At 34.7% G+C, this 24,096-nt stretch overlaps 1 protein-coding gene and 1 long non-coding RNA gene across 2 annotated transcripts in view; one reads left to right on the plus strand and one right to left on the minus strand.

Moving 5' to 3' along the window:
- Window positions 1–24,096, minus strand: part of MDGA2 (MAM domain containing glycosylphosphatidylinositol anchor 2) — a 697,006-nt gene that overhangs the window by 441,702 nt on the left and 231,208 nt on the right. The gene's annotated exons all lie outside the window — the stretch shown is intronic.
- On the plus strand, window positions 5,600–23,755 carry LOC135321304 (uncharacterized). The gene is made up of 3 exons (XR_010380958.1): window positions 5,600–5,695; window positions 6,163–6,264; window positions 23,617–23,755. It is a non-coding gene; the product is annotated as an uncharacterized LOC135321304 (long non-coding RNA).

The raw sequence follows: 24,096 nt of genomic DNA on the forward strand, positions 1-24,096 counted from the left end.
AGTTAGCCATACTAGTTTTGTGGATTATATAAACTTGTCTAAAGGAACAATGTACACAAATTTTGTACTAACAGTACTAAAAGCTTCCAAATTTTAGCCAGTGAGGTACAGCAAAAGCAACACTGGACCAGAACTCAGCAGCTCTAATTCTACATTTTTTAAACATTACTTTATTTTTTACTTTAGACAAGTCATTGAATCTTTTTATGTCTCAATCCTCTCATGTATAAAAGAACAGTCCCTCTACTCAGAGAGTTGTTCTTAGAACTGCATGTTATAATGTATATAAAACACTTTATACATTGGATATTAATCCTCCAACTAAAGTCAATGTTCCTTTTAATTATAATTTAATTATGGCACATTGTTTATTTTTATTAATTAATTCAAGAAATATTTATTAAGCATTTATTGAGCCTGGCATTGTTCATTGTTTTGGGGTTTTAATGATGAACAAAAGTGACATACTTACCACACTTATAAGGCTTATAAATCCTTAAAGAATGTAATTCATATAAGGTAAAGACAGGAAAACAGGCCATTATAAAGCTGTAAAAGTTTAGATGGTGAAGTATACAAAGTAGGAGCAGTTCAACAACATATCTTGGAATTCAAGAAAGGCAGAAGAGAAATTGGTGGCTAATCTGAGAATAGAAAGGTGAATCTGGTGGAGGGAGAACTGGGTTGGGAGGGGATGCACCACAAGCAGAGAGATCAGCCCATGAAAAGGCACAGACTCAGAGCATGAGTGTGTACTTGAAGAACTGACACTTCTGCCCAGCTGCTTCTGAAGTATGTAGAGAAAGGAGTGGGGAGTGATCAGATATAAGTGGGAAACCATTTCAGCAGAGCTTGGTAGCCACATTAAGGTGTTTGGACTTTTTTTTAAGAGCGATGGATTTTAAGCCTGTAAGTGACATAGTCAGATTTTCATTTTTTAAAAGTCATTCTCAGAGCAATTGTGGGTAATAAGTTAAGCTAGTAAGAGTAGAGATCAGAATACTTTTTAGGAGACTGTGGCAATAATTCCAGTGAGGAATAAGGGTAGGATGTACTATAAGAAAAGGCAGGAAAAGTGGCAGTGAGAATGGATAAAAGTCGTAAGTATAATAGATGTTTAAATGGTAGAATTAAAGAACTTACATTTTATTGGCTTGTGAAGGGGGACAGGGTGACAGGCATTAATTAGGGAAAGGGGAAACTGACTGAGCCAAATGGACAAATGGTTCCACAGCGCCTGGTTTAGACTTCAAGGTGGTTGGTGTTGTCATTCACTGAACTAGAGAACACAAGAAAAAATATGGGTTTTTGTGTATTCTGACTTCAACATCTTGCATTTAAGATGTTTAGAGCACCTTGACATGAAGCACAGGATGCAGATTTGGACTGGAATAAAGACTTGGGAATTGTTAGTATACAGTGGGAATTAGTCATGGGAGTCTGAGAGTTCATTGAAAGTACACGGAGCAAAGGAGCTAAGTGTTAAGGACGTCATTACAAATAACATCAACGTGCAAAGGTCAGACAGAGTAAAGAACCTACAAAAATGACTGAGAAGGAATGGTCTGACATACAGGTATATAATGGCGAAAGCACAATATTATAGAATCAAAGATATAAGGAAATGGTCAAAAGCATCAAATGCTAGGAAGAGGCCACGTAAGGAAAGACACTTGTTTCCGATCTTCTCTTGGTTTCTTCTTACGTAAAGTGGAGATAAGAAGTTATAAGGGTTAACTGAGATAACTTTATAAAATGCCCAGCACAATGCCTGACAAATGGTGGTTCCGAAAAATAAACATTACATGTTCTTACATTTATTGTAACTTAGATTACCTGTCCCTTAGAATTATTGTGAAGAATCAGTGAGATAATATATATAAAGGCTCTTTGTAAAATTGTAAATTACTAAACATATATTAATGAGCATTTTTAGTTAAGTAACTATTACTATAAATATTACTATAATAATAAAATTAAAAACATAAAAATTACTGTAAACAGTAAATATTACTGCCTACAGTTCAATATCACCCATTTTGTCATTAAACTTTCATACTTTGTGGTGAATATTCCCAAGCCCTTTCTGGAAAATGCTTTATTTCACAATGCTTAATGCTTTAGCAAAAAGTCACCTCCACCAGGTGTGATGGGCTGAATTCTTTTCCCTTCAAATTTATACTTTGAAGTTGTAGCCCCAAGTACTTTAAAATGTAATCATACCTAGAGATAAGGTCTTTCAAGAGGTGATTAAGTTAACATGAGACCATTATGGTGGGTCTTAATCCAATCTGACTAGTTACCCTAATAAGAGGAGGAAATTAGGACAAACTGATACCAGGAACTTGTGCACACAGAGACAACCATGTGAAAAGGGTAGCAAGAGGGCGGCCACCTGCAAGCCAAGAAAAGAGGCCTCAGAAGAAACCAGCCCTGCCAACACCTTGATCATGGACTTACAGTCTTCAGAACTATAAGAAAGTAAGTTTCTGTTAAGTCCCCTAGTCTGTGGTATTGTGTTTCAGCTGCCCTACCAAACCAACATACCACGCCTAAATGCACAGCATGTTGTAGAATCACTTAAAACTCTTATTGTTGCCTCTGATTTTAGGTAAGAAAAGGTGTGTTGTACTTCTGTTGCCCCTCGTACATCGGATTTATCACATCCAGAGTTAAAGCACACCTATTACCCAAAGCTTTCTAATGCACTACAGATTATGGTTTCTTCACTCTTAAAAATTGGGTAAGATTGGACCAGGTGAGTCTCTTAGACAGTTTACACAGGCTTCCATTCTTGAATTCTTTGATTTTGAACTAGAGAAGTGAGGGTTTGTCTGCATCACTGATCTGTGTATCTGGTCAATCTTTGAAAAAATTTTCCCCAGAACACAAGACATTAGAAAAAGAAAGGATACCGGAATGTGTTTTCAAGCACTCTTCTTCATTCTGAGATACTATGCTTCCCTTTGTTTTTAAATTCTGTTGCATTTGTTATTGATAAAATGTGTCCTTTCTTTGAAAGGAGATGGTTATGGGGCTTTGTTTTCAGAGGTTCAATATGCAACCTCAGATCAGACAGACTACATATATTTGCATATATTTCACTCATCATTAAATTCAACAGTCCTTAAACTTGAATCAGAAGTTGGCTGGCTTGGCCTTCTGTCCCAAATGGCCTTAGATTTAATGTGTTCTCCTTCAAAAGTATTTGCATCATAAACTGAATCGCACAGAGGGACTATTGACACCTCCATGGATTTTGAAGTACTTAGTTTAGTTTCCCTTTCCAGGACTTCTTTCTACACATGTCTTAAAGTAATGTTATAAATAACCAGACTTTTTAAATAATAGAAGTCAATCAATTTTGATGATTTTGAGTGTGTACATATATAGTAACACATTAATTCATTCCATGTTTAATTAATATAATCATTGATTAGTATGTATTTTCTTTACAATTCATGGATCGACTATACCAAATACACTGTAAAAAATGAAAATTTAATTATTGATATTCTTGGTTGCATTTACTTTTTACATAGATTTTTCCCTCCATTTTATTTTATTTTTTTCTGAATGATTTCTGTAAATGTATAAGGTTATAAAATTATTATGTAAAACTAAAAGTCATCAGCTTCAGGGTCTTCCCAAAATTTCTGGAGGAACATTTCATCATATTTAATAAAACTTTTCATATTTTGCTGTCGCTTATCAGTCTGATGTTTTGCTAGTTGTTATGATATTCAAAATTAAGGCTTTCTCAATGGTTTTGACAATAGGTGCTATTTTATTTTACTTATCCTGAATTACTTCAAAATAAATACATCAAAGACTATAGTACTAATGGGCTGAGCACTGTGAGTAAAATCTCATTCTGTAGGACCACTTAGGTCTAAAATTGCTTGATAATTTTTATTTTAAGTTGATATATACATTCTTAATGCAAAAGCAATTAGTAAACTTTTTAAAATAGTTACTTATTTGGTCAGAGTAGCACAATTTTATATGCTCCCAGAAACAGCATCCTTTCCTCTCCTTTAGGAAAAAGCTCTGTGGAAGCTAAAGATACAGAGTCTGTGTTTATCATCCTGGCAACATGAAAAGCTATGCAAGAATGTCTTCCTCCACCTGTATATACCTCATTCTCATATCTTTTCTATACACTTTAGATTTTCAAGTTTATTAAAAATGCTTGAATACCTGGTCTCTATCAAATTTGTATGCTTATATCAAATATTGACTATAGATCCAAGTTTCAAACAGCTTCTGTTCATTGAATTACAACAAAAAGTCACACAGCATCGCAGATAAATTGGTAAACATTTAAATTATTTTATAAACAAGAGCTAAAAGAAGAGACAAGAAGGAGGAGGAGCAAGAGGGCAAGGGAGGGAGGGAGGGAGAGGGAGGGAGAGAGATCTGAATCCAAAACAGATGAGTCACAGGAGTATTTCTGGAGAGCAACTAATCCAATTTAGCATGTAAGTATATATTTTAACACTCAATGCATGTCTAACATGTATATTTTATTTGCTTTGCACCTCTTTTAAATTTAGACCATATACTTAAAAGTGTTAATACATTTCAAAATAGTAGCTGCCTGGATAAAAATGAATTTCTCAGAAATTTTGAGTTAAAGGGGAAAAAAATGACAGCTCACCTACACCAAATCACAGGACCATAGATGAAGCTCAGGTGGGATGCAGCCATTCCCAAATGTTTGACGTTGTCATCTTTATTTCAGATAGCCATTGTGGTGATTGTCTCTGAGTTTTACTAATTCAAATTCAACAATACATATATAAGCTGTTTCTAAAGAATAGGTATATGTGTAATTCTTCAACACTGAATCCACCTATCTGCTAATCCTGAATTACATTAGACGATAAAGTATAGTTCTTCTGTTGAGTGACAGACAACCAAATGAGGTCCTTTCTTAAAGCAAATGTGATTAATGCTAAACTGTGCTGCACAGATTTTTCACTGAGGAAACGGACCCTCCAGAGAAATGTCCTTGTGGTATTCTAAGTTGGATCTCAGTGTTCATATCTTATATAAACAGTGTGAGGAGAGTTGCCTAGTAAAGTCAGAATGGAATTAGCAGTAGTTGACAGGTAAAACAGAATTTCACAGTCTCATCCAAAATTGAATCTCCAAGTACAATACCGCTTTCATGGCATAATGTGCATAAATTCTAAGAGAATTTGAACGAAACCCATCTGTAAACATAGTAAAGTTCCTTTGGGGGGAACTCATAGTTTGATCTCTGCACTATTCAGTGGGATCTCAACTAAACAGATGTTCAGGCATATTACCACAGCAATCAAATACAACCCAATCCCATCCCCTCTATCCTTTTCTCAGTAGTATATTCTATCTGAAAGAGTTAAGACGGAGTTCATGTTTTTCCTTCCAGATTAGAAGGAAGACATGCCTTTCTGAGCACAGCTGGAAAATGTGCCTCTTGGCATCCCAGCCCTGCCTCTCCTGTCTGTTCAGGTTTACCCACGGAAGCTGCGGCGAGCAGTGTGCACAGCTGCTGAGGCGGAGATAACTTTGCCCATAATAAATGAGCGAAGCTTTCTGCCCCATGGAACATAAAGAGCCGATTGTGTTGGAACGGGCAGAACCGGCACTGCTATGCGGCAGACAGCACTACCCCTTGCCACTCCTAAGCTACTTAGGACCATGACCGGTAAGTACTGGGAGCAGAACCTTGGGAAAGGCCAGGAAAGCCCAGGGACCCTGCGCATCACTTCTACTCAAAAAGAAATATTTCCCTCACTTTTATTCTCCTTCTTCTGCACATTGAGCAGCAGAAGGCAGTTGTTTCCGACAGGGAAAGGTAACTGATTCTGTTTCCAAATATAGATACAGCCAGAGTACACAGAGAGCAGACCCAGAGTGAAGGACATTAAATATAGTCTTAACCTTCTCTTTCTTGCATAACATATTGCTTCATGGGACCACTGGAAAGAATTCTTCCTCCTCCTTCTGTTTACAAATATTTATAGCTACAGTATGCCACCACATCCTAATTTGATGCCAAGCCAAAGCACATCCATTCTTTTAATATTTCCTCATAAATCAATACTTCCAACTCTTTCATCATTTTTGTGGCTTTTCTCGGAAGCTCTTTTAATTTATCTAAATCTTTCTTAGGACTGAGGTGCCAAGAACTCAATCACAAAGGCAATCTCAATAACCATGCATGAAGGAGTAAAGAAAAGGAGGGGAAAAAAACGCCAGCTCCAAAGTACTCTTGTAAGTCACACTTTTCAGCAACTGCAATCCTCACTACGGGACCTACTCTTCCTCCATCACTAGAAGCGTTCAAGGGTTCTTTCAGGTAGCTCAAACTTCCCCCACTAGGGGCTATAGGGCTTTGGGTATTGAAAAGAAGTCTGGAAAACTATTGGAAGAATACTAGATTGAAGAGTCCCAAGCACCAATCCCTGTAACACAACACTGTCTTTTCTGTAGGAAGGGTGGGGAGAATTTTAAAATGTGGATGTCAAAGGGTATCTGGGTCTGATTTATTAGTCTGCAAAAAAAAAAAAAATCCAAAACAAAAGGGGTCTGTTTTAGAGTTTCTCAAAATAGAGTGTGATTCCTTCTAATCCTGGGATTAGCCAGAATGAACCTACTCCCCATGGTTTTTTTCAGTGAAGGCTAAAATAACAGCAAAATAGGGGTTCATTCTTAATTTTTCTCTCCATCCTGGTTACTTTTACCAGGAAAGTTATATTGTAGTAAGTATTGTATTGATCAGCCAATAATATAGTCAATGTAACATGTTCATCTGTTACAAATAACGTGTAATATATTTTAAAAGTATATATTACTTAAATTTTGCCTTCTAGTTCTTTCATCATTAATCAGTATAAAGTTATTCACTTTTATTAACATTATCATTATCATTATTATTATTTATTTGCCTTTGCTCAAGTGACTATATTATTTCATCAGAAGCTTTTAAAAAAGTTATATATATACTTCGATCAATATGATAGTACTTATATCTAAGCAAATTTGAACTCCTTAAACGTTACATGTGACACTGTTTTACCAAAATTTAAACATAATACAATCATTTCAGTTTGAGTTTGGTTCACAAGTTTTGTCTCTAACAGAAGTTAAAAAAACAAAAGAAAGAAAAACAGATTTATTTGTAAAAGTAAGAACTAATGAACAGACACTTTAATCTATATAGTTAGAACTGTTACAAATAAATGTGTTCCATATCCTAATCATCTGTCATCAAATAAAAGACTGGCAGTTGTGAATCAGAACTCAGTTGGAGTTTACTAGCTAATTACTGTTAACATGCCCTGGAGAATACAAATATAACTGAGTTATCTTAATTGTTCTTTATAGTAAGCAGTTAAAACACATGGGTAGTAATTTACCCATTAACTCTTATATAAGAGTAATTTCACAGAAACTTGTATTTTGTGTCTTTGCAATAACACTCATCCATCTTGATTTCAGAGTAAGATAAAGCCCTAGAATTGTCAAAATCATTTAAATCTTTCCTAGAAATATATATCTTTAAATAGGTCTGTCTTCAAGCCAGTAATATTATACTCAGTAATAGTCAATTAGCAACCCATTTAATCTGACTCATAAGTCATCTGCTTTTGACTCCCATTTAATTTAGGTACACAGATGTCAATTACTGAAGCAACTATTTTTATCTTACTTTTCTGAATAGCAGCAGTTACTATCCAACATACAGTCCGAAAATACCTTAAATCTTATCAACATTCAGAAAGGGCATAAAAGTGTTTAAAGTTTCTCATTTTGGAAAAAACAGACTTGGTTTCTGAACTAAGGTTAAGAGACAGAACAAAATCAAACAAACATCTTTATAAAATCCACCATTTTCCAGTAAATAATAGAAGGCAGATACTAGATATGTATTAATGTAATATGATTTCTGATCTGATAACTGAGTGCTGATAAGGATGATTGTATTCGATGCTTCTCTTTGGCTGTATCACAGAAGAGTAAGAAATCAATTAAGAGGTCATGCGACCAAAATGCTCATAAAGGACTAATGTGTAGTAAACTTTTCACTAACCAGGAAATGCCTTTAAATTAAAGTTACAATTAGTTTCTATTTTCACATAGAATTAATTTGATTCTGTACTACCAAAAATACTCTTTCCCAGGTAACCAAATGTCAATTATCTAGTCGTGAGCACTACTTTCCCAAAGTAAAACTACAGAATGATAGGCCATTGACCACCACACTGTTACGGCGGAACTATTCTAAGAATTATTTTTCTTCTATAGTTTGTTAAAACCAACACAAATCTAATTTAAACAAGAGCAACTATTACAAGCCTGTGCATCTTGATTTTCTAATCCCCTTCTGAAATTCCGTTTTCTCTGCTTTCGTTAATTCCCTTACTTGGCCAATGTTCCTTTTGGCATTTCTCCAGACTTGACTTAGGTGGCTCTAAATAAGTTTGTCAGTTACTAAAGCAATGTTCTTATTACCTGGGAAAGTAAAAATATATCTTTGCAAAGGCAAAGTGTTCTTGAAACGTAAAACTTATTTCCCCTTGACAGTACCAAAGTATATTACCCTAAGTTAGTCAGACTCCTTAAAAAAAAGGAAGATGTACCATAATAATTTGAAACTGAAATAAATGATGCTATAGACAGAGTAAACACTAACTTTAGCAAGATACATTCACAAATTAAATATGTCTTCCATCAAGGTTAGATAGTGATACAAAGAAAAATAGAACTGAATAATCACATAGTTTAATACAATTGGATCTTTATTTTGTAAGTGCGTAGTTGAAAAACAAAGAGATTTAAAATTTTCTAAATTAGATCTATGCTCCCAATGCTACACTTGTGAAAGGGAACATAAAATACTACCCTTGAGTGGCAAATTCATGTCACTGTCTATTGAGTATCTAAGATACACAACTCCAGCTATCTTACTTCATTTTCGTAAATAGTATCTGTAATAACATCATCTATTCTAAAGAACACCACTATATTTTATATTTATTCAGGATTTACATTGCCCTTAATATAAAAAATTGAGTTCAAACTTAAATGAATTAAACAGTTTTATTATAAAGTGCACAGAGAGGTCATGTAATAATATATACTTGGAAAAAGTCATTTTCTTGTCTTTTAACTTTAATAAATGAAGGCTAAATTTATAACTAAAAAAAGTTGGCAAGTGACTCCCACCATTTTTATGACATACATGCATTGCAATATAGTATATGAATTTTATATAACATTTATTACCTCTTTTCTAGGTTACAAACACAGTATGTACCCAATGTAAAACAATTTTGATACCACAAAAATTATAAAAATGAAAGTAAAAATCAATTTATGATAAAATTTATTCAGAGGTAATAACTACTATACAATTCAATGGTTTACATCAAGATATGTGACGGATGCATAGATAGATAGATAAACACACTGGGCATATAGGTTTTCATTACAGTTCTTTTCCTCACATAACATTATATCATGAAATACTTCCAATAACAGTAAAAGTCCTCTGATACGTTCATTTTAAACAACTGCATACTTACATAGTAATTATTTAATTTTTATCCTAATTTTCTATTTATTTATAATATTATAATCAAAAAGCAGTGCTGTGATAAAAATCTTGGTACATAATTTTTTATCCACTTCTCTTAAAATTCTCTTAAGCAGATTCTGGAGGTGGAAGTACATGGTCAAGGGTAAGAATGTTTTTAAGATTGACACCATTACCGAACTGCTTTCTAAAACTGTGGCAGTAACTTCTATCACTCCCTCTCACAAAGTGGGGTTTTTCACTTCTTTCCCCCTCACAAAAACAGCTGTCACAGGATAGATAAAAATGATGCTCACTAGGGTTTTATTATGCATTTCACCTGATTAAAAATAAGATATGGTATTTTTTAAAAATATAGTGGTCATTGGAATTTCTTTTAAAGATTTTAATCATTTTGACTAGCTTTTAGATGAGTCATTTAGTAAGGCTGAATTTTTTTCATCATGATTTGTACAAGCTCATTTTATATTCAGAATAATATTTATATATTTGTAGTAAATATTTCAACCAATTAGTCACTTAGTTTTTAATTGGATTACAATAATTTTGTGTATACTGATGTTTAGACATTAAGGTAATCCTATAAGTAACATTTTTCCTTTGTGATGTTTCTAGTTTTAATGTTTTAAAGATTATTCTTCATTCCATTTTCTGGCCATATTTTAAAAAAATAACTCTTTAATCATTCTGACATTTATTTTGAAATAAGAAGTAATATAAGAGACTTATTCCTTTTATGCTGTTGTTTTTTCCCAAATGGTAATCTTATTTTCTCAACATCATTCAATGAATAATGAACTCAATCATTCAATAATGCATTCAACAGTTATTTACTGAGATACCATGACCTTAGTATTGTTGTAGGTGATGGAATCCAGGGGTGAAACAAAGCTTTTGCTCTCACGGAATTTACATTCCCCAGGAAGAGAAAAATAACAAATAGTTATATAATGTAAAGGCATGTGTTGACAAATGCTTTGGAAAAAAAATCGAAACCAGGGTAATAGCACAGTAAGAGTATAAAGAAGGCTGAACACGTGTGTGTGGTGGGGTGATATTTAAGATAAGTGACACATCATCTCTGTTAGGAAAAGACAGTTGATCATTGATCTGATTTTGAATGAATATTTTGTAGATCTATTTATTGTTTGTGTGTGTATAAAGATGAGTAAGATTTTTGTTTTTGGACATTTAGGAAGAAATATATGTACAAGTTATAATATTCTATATTAAATATTCTCCTCAAATTAATTTAAAAATATACAATTCACCTAAACAGTTTTGTTTTTATTATATACTATGTAAACTGATTAAAGTCACTGAAATACTCACCATGTTGCTAAATTCATAAAAGTCCATCAATAATTCTGCAAACTGTTACTCAGATATCCACCCCAACTTCTTCCAAGCACAGCAACTATTCGTTTCTACTTTATCCCTTTTGCTTGGGCAACAGCCGCCGTGTAAACCACTCCTTACATAAATGATAACGCAAATCATATGCTTGTTTTAAGTTTCTAATGACTTTCAAACCTCAAATGGTACATTCTTTTCTGTATTTCTGTTTTACTAAGTTAATTTTATACTACCCTAAACACTTAGAAAATTTTGTCTCCTGTTTTTCCAGTTAACATCTTCCTGGGTATACCTTCTATATCTCCAACTTTATAACAAAATCAAGAGTTGGGGCTATATCTCATATCCCGTAGACAGCACAAAAGGAATGTAAAATACTTCTTGACTTGAAAAAGTTCATAAAAGACATCATAATAAAAAAATAAATAAAATAATAAAGAAAGAAAGAAAGGCACTAGAATAAAATAGGGAATGAGAAAGGAGGCACATAAAATAATGGTAATCTTACAATTTGAAATAAACTTCAAAAGTAGTAGATATTTTTATTCCTCAAACAAAATTGTAAGCCAAAATTCAGTGGTATGATGTTGGATTATTTATTTATTTATTTTTTGGCAGCACAGTTTAAGAGACTTTATTATTAGAATAACCATTATGACCTTTTAAAAAGTATGCATGGGCCATTTTCAAATACTGATCTTCCTAATTCAATGAAAGAATTACTAAATTTTAGTATAAAATGATAAAACCTAAAGTCACTACATGAAGTCTCAGATGCACATCCAAGTTACTTATTTGGAAGTATCAATCTCTCTTAGTCCTTTAAATTAATGTACTGACTCTCTCCAGCCATGGACTGTATTCAAGACAAGATTTAATATATTTTTTCATAAAATATTAACAATATAGTAATTAATCATTTTAACCCCAGGCACATTTTTATATTCTGAATAGAACCAAGAGAAGCACAGAACCAGATAAATAGCTCAAGGATAATAATGCAAAAGAGTAGTTTGCTACGTGATGATATTCCTGCAGTTCCCTCATCCAAAAAAATGTACTCATAAAGAGGTCTCATACGACTTTTACATTCTCTGTAGTCTTAGTGGTTTTCCAACTGTAAGAATAATGAATTTTTATTTTCATTGAAAGGGTATGAGAAAATAGTATACATCAAAATAATCTCTAGGTCAACAACTTGACATTTTATATTACATCATCACATAAATCAGTATTTATCCTTTTTGGATAAAAATAGCTATTTGTATTATTTTACATCTTATATTTGGTAACATTTTAAGTAGCCTGTGATTTTGAAATTAAACATTTATAATATATACTGCCACTTTTCATTATTCACTTTGAAACATAATATAAAGACATAAAATATATATAATTTCATTTTATGAAATAGTCTGAGATTTTATAAAGCATCCAATATTTAGAAAAGGGACTGTGATGAAAATGTTGAATATTACATTAACTGCAGTTAATTACTGAATACCTTAGAAACTTCATGTTCTTTTGCTTAAATATAATATTATTTGAAATCCATTTAAGAAAAAAATGTATGAAAATACTTCTTTCACTAGTGGGTAAAAGAAACCTTCCTCAGTAAACTAAAATGACAGGAAAAAAAGAATAGAAATATTTGAGTACATTAAAAAGCTTTATATGGCAAAAGACAACAAAGTCAAAAAACAAATGATAAAATATTTGCAACACAAATGATAAGCAAATGTTAATATCCCTAATATATAAAGAGCTCCAATAAGTTGTAAGAAGAAAGCAAACAAACTGGATGAAAAAAGGGCAAAGGAAAAGAATTAGCAATTCATGGAGGAGGAAATTTAAATTGTTAATCAACATATGAAAAGATGTTCCCTCTCATTTGGAGTAAAAAATTTAAATTAAATCAACAATGAAATACACATAAAATTGGCAAATTTTAAAAGACTGACTATATCCAGTGTTGGTGGAGAGGCTGTGAAACAGTTACTCTCATGAACTGTTGGTTGGGAGTGTGAATTGCTAACTATAGTTTTTGAAAATAAATTTAAGTATATATATTAAAATTAAGGATGACTGTTGACTCAGCCATCCTGCTTTACAGAATTAAGCCTATCAAAGTTAATATGCTACTTGTAAAAAGGATGATTATTATTGCTTTGTTTATAGTTGTGAAAAATTAAAAGGCAAAATAACTAAATTTGAATATTCAATGATAGGCAAATGTTTATATAGTTCTGCTATACCTGTTTTATGGAACACTGTGTCATTATTAAGAAGAAAGAGTTAGAGCTACATCTTCTTGCCTAGAGGAATACTCATGGTATATTTTTAAACAAGAAAAACAATTTGGATTGCAGAGTAATGGAAACACCAGTATTACTCCATTTTAAAAGGTCATACAACAAACCCTCGTATGTGTGCATGTATAATTTTGTATTTGTATAAGTTTGTAGGTATACTTTGTAAGTTTGCTAGCATGTGAGAACAGTATGGGATATGGAATGACATACATTAAGCTATTGTCTTATTGGTTATTTGGAGTGTTTGATGAAAAGAAGAAAGCATGGGGGATATTATTAATGATTTTTTTCTTTATATATATATATATATAATACTAATTCATTTAACTAATTTGGAAAAATATTGTGACATTTAAAAAGATTAATACTGGTAGGAGATAAAGTGTATAAAAACCATCATATCAGTTCAAAAATATCTATGATCCTATGTAATATACTCAAGAGAATATGTAAACAAACACACATGGCACCATTATTTATAACAGCCAGAATGTAGAAACAACCACATATTCATCAACTTGATGAATGGATAAATGAAATACAACATATCCATACAATGGAATAGTATTTAGTAATAAAAAGAAATGAAGTACTGATACTTGCTACACCATGGCTGAACCTTAAAAACATTATGCTCAGTGAAAGAAGCTAGTCACACAAAAACATACAGTGTATCACCCCCTTTATATGAATTGTTTAGAAAAGGCATGTCTAGAGGGACAGGAAGTAGATTAGTGGTTGGCTAGGACTGAGGGGGCTGACCAGAGGAGAAGGATGAGGACGAGTGTCTGCTAATGGGTAAAGGCTTTCTTTGGATGGGGACAAAAATTCTCGAAAATTAGATTGTAGAGATGGTTGCACAACCTAGTGAATATACTAAAAAACATTCAGGCGTACATTTTAAATGGGTGAATTGCATGGTATTTGAATGATAGCCTAACAAAGCTGAGAAAAAAAATCTAGGATGATTTTTTGGAACGTGTAAAATGTCTCCTAAAAATTAATGTTTAAATGTTATGCCCATTAAATTAAATACCTTATAGTCTGGCATAAAACATGAATAAGGTATTATATATCAGTAAAATTTCGTTTAGATATTTTGGTTAGAAAAACGTCTAAACTTTGTTATAAACCTACTTGACTTAAAACAGTGTCCAATAAAAATGTCATACTTTTCTCAAAAGTTGTAGTCAATAATATGAACATCATCTTTAATACTATGATATAGTTTAATGTAACATTTACATAAATAAGGGTTAAGACAGAAGTTCCCTTAAGATCTCTCACTAATTTTCTTTGACAGTAAAGCTCATTAAAAATACCTAAATAGGAGTAAAAGAATAAATCTTATTTAAGAGCCTAATTTCATGAATAATATACCTCACCGTAAATGCTTACATATTGTGAGGTTAGTTTTGACTATTCAGATCTTTTTTGCCTCAATTTTTAGTTTTTCTCTCTGTTCTGCATAAATAAGGTTGTGTCTGTCAGACATAAGGCAAATGTGATATAATACCACAATTTTTCAGTCTGGGCAGGGCCCCTGTTAGTCTCTGATATTCAAATTAGTAAGATTTTCAGATCTCATTTTACTCCCTGGGGGATTATAATCATTGCATGAGTATCTATTTTCAGACTACAGTTTTCCAAACATGGTTTTGGGCAACGAATTCAGCCACTAACATTTTCAAGCTAAACATCAAAATGGTTTCAAAAATCTGTGACAGATCAATTCAGGGGTGTTACACAAGTGAAGAGAAAAGTCGCAGGTGCTGGAAAAAACACAGGCTGGATTTGCTTCTGTGGTTTTCTGCACATTTCATCCTCGAACTGGTAAAAGTTATTATTTGGAATTAGAAATATGTGACCCTTTCTGTTCCAATCTTGTATTTGTAATGGTATGTCTTCCAAAATGTATGCCCTTTCCTATATATTAGATGTCAGATTAAATATATAACCTATTACCTGTCCAAGGGTCCCCCTCCCAGGGACAGTCATCTTCAACTCAATTTTCTTTTAACCTGCCCTCACCCCCATAACAAATCATTTATCGACATTTCAAAGATTTTTTTTTTTCAGTGTGGAATAATGGTAAGAGCTTGAATATCGAAGTCAAATAGAGCTTATCTTGAATTCTGGCTCAACTGGTTTCTAAGCTTCTATTTGGCCACTTTCTTAACCTTTCCAAATCTACTTTTTCACTTACAAATTGAGGAAGATAAAACCTACTTTGTAGTTCTGCAGAAGGGTTAAATTAGTCATCATTAATAAAAAGAAGTCCAATATAATGCCTCTTTAAAAAAAATCACTTAGTAACAGTTAATTCTTTTTTTCTTAACTTTCTAGTCCACAATTTCCATCTTAATCAAAGCCCTTATCACTTTGTTTGATCTTTACCCCACATACTGCAGCCTGTTTTGGCTTTCTAAAATACACTTCATGTCTTCACTGCTCAGAAATCTTCAGTGCCAGGTTATGGGATTAATTTGCCAAATAAACTCAAAATGCTTTAACTTGACTTTTAAAGGCGTTCTTATTCAGGCTTCATCTTCCTACTATTTCAGTAAAACCGATATATATTTCAAATAACTTGTTCTCTCCTAAATCTCCCTTTTTCCTACAGTCAGTATTAAAAAAAAATTAACTTTTAATTTGTTTTTCTCTGATGCCATGACTATATATATTTGATAATTTTCTTTTTCCATTAAACAATATAATAACATTTTACTTGTCCCAATCCTCACAATTATTCAGATCTCAATTTTTACCTACTTTGTAAAACTGTTCCTGATTATTCTAACTAGAAGTATGTCTCTCCCTTTCTTTAATCTTTAAAATGACTGTTTGTAGAGCTTATAACATAATTAATTTTGTATTTTTATTAAATGTCCTGATGTTATTTCCTATGATTTATCTTCATTTTTGTGTGTCTTGTGTGTGCTTTTCACAAAAAAGCATAACACACAAACACAAAAAGTCCCTTGTGCCCAGTGGGTAGTCTATGACCATTTGGAAAACTTGATTTGCTCCTCTTTGGTCAGTTTCCTTTCAGTCCAATTTGCCATACACATGTCTAATAAGGTCTATGTGTTAACTCACCACTGTATGCAACCTGTGATTAATTAAGGAAACAATAAAGTTCTAAGTAGAAAGTGATGAAAAATATCACATCCTTCCAAACACAGATTTATAAGAATTTTGGATGCACAAGACACCCCACATGGAATATTTGGTCAGCTGTTTATGATCATGCCCGAGACAAAATATTGTCATCTAAGAACTATCCAGTCCTTAGACGTAGTCCGCCATAAAGCCTCTATGTATGGTGTTCCATAGACAGATGCAGATAGAAGTGACCTAATGGTGTTCTGTATTTGTTAGTGACTAATCCCATGAAATATTCTCTCAGACATTTGATAATGAGATACATATCCGATGGCTTACAATGTACTGTAAAACAGAGGCTGAAAATCATATAGACAACATAAAAGCCCAGGAGGCTTTGAAGAAAGTCAGGATTCATTGGTGGCATTAATAGAGGCAGAGGGAATGAGTCAAGAAAATGGAACATTATGGAGGTTGCCGCCAAGCCGTGAGGGTCTCTAGAATCCAGACAACCTCAAAGTTCTGCTAAAACTAGACTCTACCAAGACTGAGAAGGTTCCCTAAACTTGTTTAATTCATTTGATGCAAGCTTATAATGATACTAAACTTCATAATAATCTTCAAATCTGGAAAAATGTGCAAGCTCTGTTTTTCTTCAAAATTAACTTTCTAGGATCATTTCTCATAGAATTATGACACTGTAATTACTCTTCCTTTCCTTCTCTGTTCTATTTTCCCCCACCGCTTGGCATTTTAGGGACCACACTCGGAACTACTACCAAGTTTACCATTATTTGTATCTCATCCTCTGTCATCTAGAACATTTCATATTTTTGTGTTCCACAGTGTGGCTAAAAGGGCAACTTTACCCCATACTGGCATCAAAATCACTGCTCCTGGTTGCTGGGGTGGGTGTCACACAGCTCCCAGTGGCTCCTTCCTACCTGATATACCCACTTACAGACTCTCCAGTAGAGAAGAAAATATTGCAAAACAAATTGAAAGTCACTGAACAAATGGGGATGTTAAGCCCAGTGGGGTGAACCAGATGAACAGAACACTGCGGAGCTAATCACGAGACAGTGTAACCTGGGAGCACAAAGATAGCTGAGCCCACAACAATGGAGGAGCCGTACAATGAGTACTTCTGATGCCTTCAGCTATTTCAAATTTGTCTTGCTACGGCTTCCTAAAAGAGCAAACGCTGATCTTGATGTGAGCAGACATGATTTAAAGTCCCAGCTGTGCTATTAGCTGCTTGTGTAATCTTGGGCAAAGCAACTGGAAAGTCTGAGGGCTCTAGCGGGAGAGAATACTGACCCATCTCATATAAATACTATACATGGAAAAATATATGTGAACTAATTAGAAGTATAAAATTAAAACTTTTTATTTCTAAGAGTTTTTAATACATGTTTTTAAGAAACTACATGTTAAAGCCTAAAGATTTCAACCATATAGATACAAATATCGACAGTGCCCCTGATATTTTCTGGATCCAGACAAAATTAATTGAGAATATCACCTTTACCAAGACTAGGAATTGACATTAATTCCTTTAAGACACAGTAAAATACTTTTAGTAAAATTTAAAAGGGAATTTCTAAATAAGTGACAAGTGTAATTTATTACTGAGTGATGTTAGCCAGCATGTATTTTGAGTGAAAGTACTTATCAGGTTAAAAATTCAAATACAATCAGAAATATTTTTAAGAATAGCACATGCATAGGCTCTTGTTCCAAAGATGGAGTCGTACTAGTGTTATTTAAGAGATAGGCATGGATCATTAAAAAGCTAGACTTTCCTTCTAGTGTTTAATACAGTTCCAAAGAAAGCAAGTGACCATCCAGGACTCCTCCTTTTACTTTCTCTCCTCACTCAGCCAATAGCAATGCCCTCACTGTCTCTTACCACATACCCAGAGCAGAGAAGTCACACATTTACTCTCTGTTGAAGAAGGAGTAGATAGCTTTAGTGTGACCACAATGAACAAATTTTCCCTAAGATGTCTAAAAAAGTCAGTGATGATAGCAACTGAGGTAGCTGCTTCCTCATCTTTATAATGTCAATAAATCCCAGGGCTGTAACCATTAATATGCATGACAGAGGAAAACATAATAAATGCAGATGATCATTCAGAACAGTATAATGAAATAAAGGGCCCTGTATCATATCCACTGGAGTCATTTTTTAATTTTAAAAGTATAGAACTCATTTATAATCTTTTCAGTGATTCTGATTTCACAGGAACTGATAACGATGGATTCTAGCAAAGGAAAAAGGCAACTATTGATTGATAATGTGTAGTTAACAAAGGGATAATCATCACCATTAGTTTCACAATAAAATGGCCACCAGTCGTCAAAGATGTGAACGGGGTAATCATTTCAGAAAAATAACAGTAACAAAAGTGACAATTACAAGGGGAAAGAGAACTTAGGAAATGACAATATAAAATGTTAGCCTTGCTGAAAGGTACTGATTAGCTACAGAAGCAGAGTGAAAACACATAAAGAGAAAAGAGACAAACGGAGAGACAAGTAACACTATCGATACCTGTTGAGGTTACCTTCCGACAATCTGTCAAACCGTAGAGAAGCAGCAGCAGCCACTTCCATAACCATGGCATCTGTTTCACTCAGAGATTATATATGGGCCATGGCCTGACTTGGTATGAAGGAGTGGTTGTGAACGTGAACTCACAAGGAAAACTGCCTGGCTTCAAAACTACTTCACTAGCTGTGTGATCTTGGAAAGTACCTTACTTTACCCATCTGCAAAATGGGGGCATTAATACCGACTTCACTGGGTTTTCAATGAGGAGTAAATGAAAGACAGCACACAGGCATATGGTAAGCACTCAGTAAATGTCATTTCTTAAAATACAATAAATTCAAAATAACAACAACTATTTATGTATGTGTTATTCTTCAAAATCACCTTCAAAGGCATGACTATGGCACCTATAATGGCTCTGCCATTTCTTATACTATTCTTAGAATAATACATTTTTAGGAGCTGCTTACTGTACAACCTCAGAAGGGTTTCTCTAACACGTTATTTCAAAATTTTGTAGGCAAAATTGATGCTGTAGTTGGCTTCCTTTTTGCAAGTCATAAACAGGTATGTTGCGACCAAGACAGAGAACAGTGGGTTGCTCTGGTCCCACCATTGTTTTCCCCAACCCACGTGGAGGAAACGTTGGAGATTGGAAGTGGAAGCTACAGATGTTTGATTCTATTGTGTATTTGGATGTTTTGGTCAATACAACAGAATAGCTCTGTTTTTCTCTGTCTCTCATCATTGTCTACTAGATACCTCTTATGCTCAACAACTCCTCTTTCTGTTAACTCTCTCTTACACTCTTTTGATGTAAATAATTTCAGCCAGAGAAAATATCAGGAGTTGCTCTAAATTGTGCCCTTTAGTAAATTAATCAAGGTGTTCAATTGTTTCGAAAACTTTTGCAAGAGAGAACTCTTCTTTGTTCACATGTCATCATGTGGGTATAATTTTCATTAACATATCTGTACTTTAGATATCTTTGTGTCAGTATAAACACACCCTGTACTCTTACCTGGTGTACTTCAGGCCCTCTGTACTTCTGTAGAAAGGATATGACAACTTTGAAAGTCACAGATCTCAGTACCCTTCTAGACTGAGGATATGTTTATATGGAAGCAGACCCCTTGTCTATTTCCAAACCAGTCTTTCTTTAGGGGTGGCCCAGACATAGTACAGCCTCCAATATCAGGGAAAATGATAATATGTTGATGGGAAATGCCTTTTGGTCAGTAAGTCACAGTTCTGAACATTCACCAAATCCTCTCTGCTTATTTCCCCTATTCTCAATGTCTGGTTATTGAGAGATCACAAAGTAGAGAGTAAGTGAGAACAAACCCTCTTTCCATGTTGTCCTTTCTCTCTCATCCTAAGAACTCATCGCTAGAGGCTCTGAGGAGTCTATTGTTATTGCTCTTGGTTATGGTTTTGGTTTTGGTTTTGGTTTTGGGTTTTTGTTACCTTTCTTCTGTTAGGTATTCCTGGAATGCTAGCTGAAATTATACTGGATATGGAGATATAAGTAATGAGAAGTAGTGGTGCAAATCATTCCTTAGTTAGAATTTCGTCCCTGAATCTAGTCTGAAATTAAATACTATCCACCATTTTCCATGCTAAGGGTCGTCAATTAAAGTAAATTGCATCCTCGAATAATTCCTTAATGGTACTAAATCAAGGGTCTCAACTGTGTTCCAAATCCTCTAGAAATGGACAAAACGTATAGGTCTGTAATTCGACTCCTCTCTTTGAAGTTTCATCAGTAATGGGGAAATGGAGGTTATACAGACCAGCAGACAAGCATTACAAAGGGGATGGGGAACTCACTGAACTGACAGTTCATTAGAGAACTCTACGAGACACAAGGACGAAGACTATGGAAAGCGGAGGCAGGTAAACACAACTTTCAAACATGGGTCTCCTTTAACTGAAAAACAAAAAAACAAAAAACAAAATTACTCACTATTTCTTTCCTTTCCAGGCAAGCATCTGAAGCCATTGATCTATGTATGCTACCTTCAGCCGTTCAACATCTTAACCCCCTGAAACCTGGTTTCTGACCAAATCAACCTCCTGATTTTACTCCCTCAAAGGTCACTAATAGTCTCCATACTGTCAAATGCAAAGGCCTTTTCTCCGATCTTATTTTTCTTCATCTCTCTGCTACGTTTGACACATATCCTCCCCTTCCTTGAACTGCCTTCCCCCTTCCTTTCTTTGTGGCATTACAGATCCTGATTCTCCACTGACTTTTTGACAAATCAAATTTTTTTGTTGCAAGATTTGTGTCATTTCCCTATAACTATTCGTGTTCCTCAAGGCCAATCCTAGACCCTTTACTCCTTTTGCTCTGCATGCCCTCCTTCTTACTGTGCGTTTTATATCTCTGCATGATTTCAACCCTCTTCTCTATGCCACTGACTCTTAAATCTATTGAATGGCCACGCTTTATCAACAGACAGGAAGTATCCTGCTCTCCATCCCTTCATCCCTTCTCCAGCCCAGAAAAACCATGAACCAATGATTCATTCATGCCAGAGATTGTCCCCCGTTCTTGACAGAGACCACTTGAGGGGCTGCTTAATGCTGACCTGGATTCCCTCCTTAATGGACAAAGCTCCTCATGTGGGTTTCTGATCCTTGTAGCGTGAAGTCCATTATTTTCACACACTGACTGACCTGCTTCATTGAATCCAATACTATCTTCAAGCCTTTTTGGTCTGCCCAAAACCCTGACTTAGACCCTGTTTTGTTTTGACACTCAGGAGAGCCCTAATCTCAAATGCCTGGTCTCTAGCCTCAGACTCAACATGATCTAGTATCTGCTGCTTTTGGACAGGACATGGGGGCAGGGTAAGAGGCCCTCAAGAGAGGAAATAAAGGAAGGATTCATACTACTTTGTCCCTTAATGATCTTTGTTACTTGTCTCTCCAATTTAAAACATTGTCAGATTCAACAGCCTTTCAATAAGATAGTCTTCTATAAATGGAACTCACCCTTCATAGGAAGGCACGCCCCATTTTACAACGCTGTTTTCACACTCATATACGCCCCTCCTGATTGTGTGTTTCTACCACTTCCACCTCCACCAGAATGCTCTGTCTCCTGCCTACCTTACTTCTTCTCTAAGAGATGCTCTAGTGCCAGCCATCCAACCCGGTTGCCCTTTTAACCTTGCTGAACCAAGTCAAACTCCTTTCCTTAGGCTATTGAAATCAGGAGTCTGAGATGCCAGTCACCATTTGCTAGGCATTTAAACTGAGGATACAAAAACTCAGAATTTTGGAGTGTGAGTTGTCATCTTTCCTCATGTGCAGAAAAGCAAACAAAACTGATTCCAGGAAAAAGGAGACAGTGATGCAGGTGTTCACAGAAAAGTCCAGGTGAGGGGAACAGGTGAGCTCAGATTAAAAGGGAAGGGCAGAACAGGGCCATTTTGGTTCTCAGCTCTGCATGGCTGAGTGCGCCTTATGACCTAGTCAGCCTGCTCTCAGTACAGGCTGCTTTCTGCCTAAGCTGGCTGAGTGGATTTCTGGTAGTTACAACCATGGATCCCAACCAAGACACTGACTATCATTCAAACTAAAGGTCACATTTCACCTTCTGTGTGAAGTCTTCTAAGATTATTTCTTATTGATTCCTGAGTCTCAGAAATTCCACTCTAAAAAAAGCTGTTTCAGTCATAAAAGTCTGTACCAACGATAGAGGGTTATGCATTGCCTTTGTGTGTTAGTCACATTTCACCACCAAGATTGCAAACTCTTGTGATTAGCATCAAGTCTTTACTTTTTCTTTATTTCCCAATATATACAGCATGGTACTAGCAGATATTTGGCGCTTCATAATACCTTTTAATTAGCAGGGTGTACATTTTGATCTATGATGTGGAAGCCTAAATGTTACATGAATTTTGCACAGAGAATACATATGTGTAACAATGCTGACTCCTAAAATAGAGTAGGTAATATGCACATAATTTTTTTAAATCCCCAAACTAACATATAATGACAAGAAAAGTATCAGTAATACATGTTCATGTTTCTTAGGTTGAACTTACTAATTTCTGTGATTGTAAATGGTATGTGAAAATACTTATCTCAACCAATAGGGATTCATTGTGTTTTTCTTTTGTGAAATAAAATTCATATTTTATGGCAAGACAAGAAAAACTTAAACATAAAAAATTTGTCTCTGCCCTTTGACCTCCTCTCTCAGTATGCACTGTGTTACCTGCATTTTACTTCAACCAAGCCTCCCCCATCGGCAGCAATACCTGCTCAACCATAAAAGCAATATTTTCCTAGCATCAACAAGACAACTCCTTGAAAGATAACATTCCTTCTTGATCTTGTAAGGGGTCACAACATCCACTAGGCTGCTACTTATATATCTGGATTATGTAAACTGTCAATAATATGTCATTTCATGTATAGCCTTCTGTCTCAAAAAACTTATAAAACTGTGCCTTGATTTCTAACAGGCAGAACAGTTCTCAGAGCTTTCTGAGATGCTCTTCCTGGGTTGTAATCCTCAAATTTGGCTCACATAAAATTTTCCATTTCTGTCTGAGACCGACTGATTAATTTTTGTCAACATTTTCTTTCTTTCTTTTCTTTTTTCTTTTTCTTTGTTTCTTTCTTTCTTTCTTTTTCTTTTTTTTTTTTTTTTTTTTTTTTGATCTTGCTGTTTCCAGCTAAAAATCGGCACTTGCCATCTGCCACTACAAAGACTGAATCACGTTGGCACTTGCCATCTACCTCTGCTTGGATTAAATCATGAACCGCTGCAGCCGCTGACCTCCAGCACTCCCAGAAAGGAGTTCAGGGTGGAGACCAGGAATGAGGCACTCTGTGCTCTGGGAAAACTGGCAGACCAGTCCTTCAGATAGTTAGATATTTTCTGGAGAAGATTTTATGAGCACAATTCCTCCGTCTCCTCATATATAGGAAAGCACTAAAATCATTCATGGTGACATCTGTTCCTCGTGACTAGCAGTAAGCCTCTGCCTAAATGCGTGCTTGACTGCACGTACCCCCCTTCACTGAAATTATATATAATATTGACCTTCCCCACTGCTTCTTCAGAGCAGTTCCTCAGAGCTACCTGAGATGCTGTCTCCTGGGCTACTGTCTTCATTTTGCCCCAAATAAAACTGGACCCACAACTATCACGT

This window comes from Camelus dromedarius, chromosome 5, assembly GCF_036321535.1.
Source record: "Camelus dromedarius isolate mCamDro1 chromosome 5, mCamDro1.pat, whole genome shotgun sequence".
Lineage (NCBI taxonomy): Eukaryota > Metazoa > Chordata > Mammalia > Artiodactyla > Camelidae > Camelus > Camelus dromedarius.